A 5,882-nucleotide genomic window follows, 5' to 3' on the forward strand; every position below is an offset into this window, starting at 1 on the left:
AAAAAAAAAAAAGGGCGATCAATAGGGATCGTGTATCACACAGTAATGTTCTCGTGTAAAAGGAGGGGAGGACAGTTTAGGTTTGGCCGTGGAAAGAAAAGCCTGCGGAAAAGACCACGGTAACCTTGATCAATATTCTCATTGAAGAAACTATAACAGTAAGTAACTCTCTTTTGCCTTTTTGTTTTCTTTTTTTTTTCTTGGATTTTTTTTTTTTAATTTTTTTTTTTAGTTCATAGATAGATAGATAGATAGATAGAAAAAGGCGCAGGTGTGATGTAGCTGTGTGGTAAGAAGTTTGCTTCCCAACAACATGGTTTCGGGTTTAATCCCGCAGCGTGTCACCTTAGACAAGTGTGTTGTACTATAGCTTCGTACTGATCAAAACGTTGTCAGTGGATTTCGTAGCCAGTAACTGAAAGACGGCCATCATATGTGTGTGTGTGTGTGTGTGTATATGTGTGTGTGTGTATGTGTGTATGTGTGTGTATGTGTGTGTGTGTGTATATGTGTGTGCGTGTGTGTGTGTGTGTGTGTGTGACTTTGTTTCTGTGTTTGTACCCCACCATCATTTGAAACCGGTGTTGGTGTGTTTATCCCCCGCCATCGATTCAAACCGGTGTGGGTGTTTACATCCCTGAAAACTAGCAGTTTGGGAAAAGTGAGTCCGATAACATAAGTATCAGGCTTTAAAAAAATAAGTACCAGTTTCGATTCGTTCGACTAAAAATTCTACTAGGCAGTGCCCCAGCATGGCCGCAGTCTAATGACTGAAAGAAATAAAAGATAAAAAGATGTACTTCGCCCGTAACGAACTTCAAATATCATTGTTCTTTTAACAAAATCGTCCCCGAAGCAGGTCATCGACTTTAGATTCTGTGTCTCGGACGTCCACAGCTGTGATTCAATGAAGAGCTCATTGTCTTTCGTTAACAATATGATCACTATAAACGATCCATGCATTGCCAAACCTGTTTCCGTAGCCTAGCGCCATATTCTAAATTCTCATGACCATCCAGCCTTCAACAAAATCTACATTATCAGTTCCTTCATTGTCATAAATCCACTTACAAGGTTTTGGTCGGCCCGTGGTTATAGAAGGAAATACTTTCGGAAGTTGCCGCGCAATCGGATTGAACCCGGAACCATGTCGTTGGGAAACAAACTTCTTATAGAAAATAGTTGTGTGCACAATTACATACAAAACTCTAAAAGCAATGAAGTACACACGATAGGGAAAAGATGGGTTCGTTCCAGTCATATTCTCGGGTCGATAAGTCCCCAGTTACCCTCTTCCTCTTCAAATTCGTTAACCTTGTATCTAAATCGGAAATTAACCAGAATTATTATTGCATGTAAACAGAACAACAGCCTTTGAAAATATTTGCACTCATCTCGTTGTGATTTACATTTAGAAAAACAGCAGCCAAAAGCAGAAATTCGACAAACAGTAATGAAGATTAGGTGCGATATATACCACAAGATGATGAAGAAGCAGAAGAAGAAATCAGAATGGAATGCTTCTCCGAGTGAGTGAATTGCTTACCATTATGTGTACGCTAAATGGACCGAATGATCTTCTGTCGCTGTTGACACAGTTTGAGCTGCAATTTATTCAAGATTTCTCAGCAGAGAGCGAAGCAAATTAAAAAAGCTCACAGCAAAACACTGCATGATGTTCATTAAGAGGATATTATGCTCGGTATACGCTGTCACGATTTAGGATTATCTTTGGATGGTTGCCAATTTTTAATGACGACATCAACGAAATTTATGCGGTAATATTTACTGATATTTGACGTTTAAATACAAAGTTTAAATTAATCGTAAGTAAAAAGAGACCCGTGGAAATTACTATTTTGAGGTCCAGAACTCATAGGGCCGATCATTCGGTTTCCATAGCATGCAAGTGGCCGAAATCACAATATCTGCCCTGAACGTCGCAGGGTTACTAATTTACAGCTCATTGGTGAAATGATGTGTTTTACTCAACGACACAACGCAACGTCTGGTTCACGAATCGAAACCACGTTCGGTTCACGAATACAAACCACAATCTCTGTCCATTTGAGAGCGTCAGAGAAAGTTTAGTTAATAATAATACAGAATACAGGTGTTACCTTGTTGAAGGCCCTGTATGACACACTACGATAACAAACGTAGAAAGAAGGTACACCTCTTCGACTTACGACAGAGTTCCATTCCGATTGATAGGTCTGGAAGTCAATCTGGTCGTATGTCGCGTTTAGATTTTTCAACACTATTTCCATTCATGCAAAAGATGCTTGAAAACGACCGAATGAAAGACAATAACAGGCAGTGGATGCCTGGGTCTGAGCAAAGGAGCCTGTGTTGCCAGATGCTGCCATAGTTATCGTACGCGCAGCTGCCCAACGTCCGAAAATCGATTTTGCAGTTATTTATTTATTTATTTATTTATTTATTTATATTTGTATATCTATTTATTTATATATTTATCTATTGTGGTGGTAAGTGCGGATGGTCGTAAATAGCATAGCTCGTAAGTCGAAGAGAAAGTGTATATAAAATCCAATGTAAAAACTAGCATTGCTGGCATCGTTTTGTTGTGGGACAGCAGGACTTGTTTTACACTGAAGATTCCCAAAGAATAAAAATACCTGAAGCTTCCTGGCTGTATGTTAATGTATTACTTAAAATATTGAATTGATGGTAGTCTCTCGTGGTCTGAGAATGATGGTTCTTCAATGACCTGCTGGGCGACCTACACAAATGATTTGTTTATGGTGATCAAATGTCCATGCAGCACTTTAGCTTGCCCCCTCCATCAAATCAATGTTGTCTAAACAGGTGCACGATGTGTCACGCGTCAGGTGTTGAGGTGATCGCAGGGCAACGTGAGGTGAAGTGTTTTGCACAAGAGCACAATGCACTACCCACTCCGGAAATTGAAACCGCGACCTCGTGGTTCTATATATATATATCCTTCCGTAAACTATAATAAATTATTCCGAGTAAAGCTTCTTTTCAGGGAGGAGGATTTCGTCAAATAAGATCAAGGGACTTCAGTGGAGAAATGATAAAGAGCAACAAGCTATCTTTTCTACTCTAGGCACAAGACTCGAAATTTTCGTAGAGGGGCCAGTCGATTACATCGACCCCAGTACGCAACTAGTACTTAATTTATCGACCACGAAAAGATGAAAGGTAAAGTCGACCCCGGCGGAATTTGAACTCAAAACGTAAAGACAGACGAAATACCGCAAAGCATTTCGCCCGGCGTGCTAACGCTTCTGCCAACTCACCGCCTTAAATACTCTTTTCTTCTCTAGACACAAGGCTCGAAATTTGGTGGGAGGTGGCCAGTCGATTAGATCGACTCCAGTACGCAACTAGTATTTAATTCATCGACACCAAAAGGATGAAAGTCAAAATCGCCCTCGGCGGAATTTGAACACAGAACGTAAAGACAGATGAAATACCGCTAAGCATTTCGCCCGGCGTGCTAACGTTTCTGGACTGTCTGAGTCGTTGGACTGCGGCCATGCTTGGGTACCGCCTTGAAGAATTCTACTCGTACGAACCGACTGTAACACTTTACTCTTTTACCCGTTTCAGTCATTTGACTGCGGCTATGCTGGAGCACCGCCTTTAGTCGAAGAAATCGAGCTCAAGAATTATTCTTTGGAAGCGTAGTACTTATTCTATCGGTCTCTTTTGCCGAACCGCCAATTTTCGGAGCCATAAACACACCAACATCAGGTGTCAAGGGATGGTGGGAAGACAAACAGACACAAAGACACGCACACACATCAACACACACACACACACACACACACACGACGGGCTTCTTTCAATATCCGTCTATCAAATCGAGTCAGAAGGTTTTGGTTGGCCTGAGGCTATAATAGAAAACACCTGCCCACGGTGCCACGCAGTGGGACTGAACTTGGAACCATGTGGTTGGGAGGCAAGTCTCTTACCACACAGCCACGCCTGCACTTTTTTTTTATAACCTGATATTTATTCTGTCGGTCATTTTTGCCGAACCACTAGAGTATGGAGACTATAATGCACCAACACATACACACACAAACCCACACATACATACACGCACATACGTTTATGTGTATATATATATATTTCCGTCTACTAAATCCACTCAAAAGGCTTTGGGCGGCCCGAAGCCAAACTAGAAGGCATTTTCCTAAGTTGCTACACAGTGGGACCGAACTCGGAACCATGTGGTTCAGAAGCAAACTTCTTACCTCACAGCCACGTCCATGTGTTTTTTCATGTACAATAGTAACTTATCGAAGTTTAAACTGAGTCATCTAAATCGATTCCATCAAGCCGTGTGAAAGAAAAGTAAGTGCCTCGCAAAGGTCGATTCACGATAAAATAATCGACGGTATCTCTAAATGCTAAGAGCTTGCAAAGTTCAATTATTGATAAAAGAAAAATTCCTACAGTTCCTATCTATAAATGCCCTTACTATGCAATTAAATTCTGATCTGTCGAAATGAAAATTAAATGCTGTTTAATTACCACCAATCTATGCATTACCACGAGTGATATCGGCGCCATTGTCACTATTATTATTATCTCAAGTGTTGACATTGTATATCTGTAAAGTGATACTTAAACAATGCCCTCAGTGGAGTGAGGTACAGCTTTTCCTGGGCCTGGGGATTGAGGGGTGAAGAAAGAGAGAAAGAGAGAGAGAAAGAGAGAGAGATAGAGGAAATAGATCGATCAATCGATAGATAGATAGATAGATAGATAGATAAGAAATGGAGTAAGCCAGATAGGATGAAAGATATGACCCACACAACCAGTAACGCTACGTATGTGGGAAACTGCTGCAAAAATGAAAACTACGATAAGGTTTCGATCTTAACTGTTCAAGGAGTGACTTTTTTGTTTTTGTTTTTGTTTTTCCTCTTTCTGTCTTTCGCCTAAAGACAGAATGATTGAAAAGAAAAGGAAAAAGTCACAAATACAAACAGTATAAGGCATAAACTCATACACACACACAAACACAAGACACACATACACATACTGAAGACGGAATGAGAAGAAAAAACGAGAAGGAAATAAGGAAATAAATTAAAGCAAAAAGGTAAATAATGGACACGTTTACAAAGAGTATAGCAGGCAAACCCACACACACGCAGACAAAACATACAGACACTCACGCGCACGCACGAACACACACACACACACACACACACAGATATAGTGACAAACGCATGCGCAGATGACAAGGATGCACAACAGAGAAAGACAAAATGGAGTAAACAGGACAGGAGAAGACACGTGTGATGGAGAATCACTGAGGAGGTCACAGCATGAGTGACGAATGGTTTCCAGACAAAGGACATAAAGTATGAACAATAATAGAATAAATCTGATGTGAAGGACGTATATACAGCACGTTTGTTTATTTAGCAAACAAAAAAAAAATTACCATCCCCGAATAAAAAAATATATGTTTCAACACGTGATTTCGCATCAAGAATCTTGCAAAACAAAACACGTAAACGTTTATTGAGCTACGTTTTGATGTATGCGTGAATATGTGAGTATGTGAAAGTGTGAAAGTGATGGGGTTCGTCTACTTCTACAGAGGAGTACACAATATTTATGTGTAGCTGTGTTTGTTTTAAATCTCACTGTCTGCGTAGCCATATCTGACCTACTGAACGGCTTTTGTCCCCATTCAAGTTTATGAAGATACTGATAGTCATCAAATTGTTATTAGTAACTAGGCACCGATATTGAATCTTATATGAATATGTATGTAGACACGCACGCACACACACACATATATATGCGCACACACATGTACGTGTATATAATATATATATATATATATATATATATATATATATATATATATA

The sequence above is a fragment of the Octopus bimaculoides genome, chromosome 8 (genome assembly GCF_001194135.2).
Source record: "Octopus bimaculoides isolate UCB-OBI-ISO-001 chromosome 8, ASM119413v2, whole genome shotgun sequence".
NCBI lineage: Eukaryota > Metazoa > Mollusca > Cephalopoda > Octopoda > Octopodidae > Octopus > Octopus bimaculoides.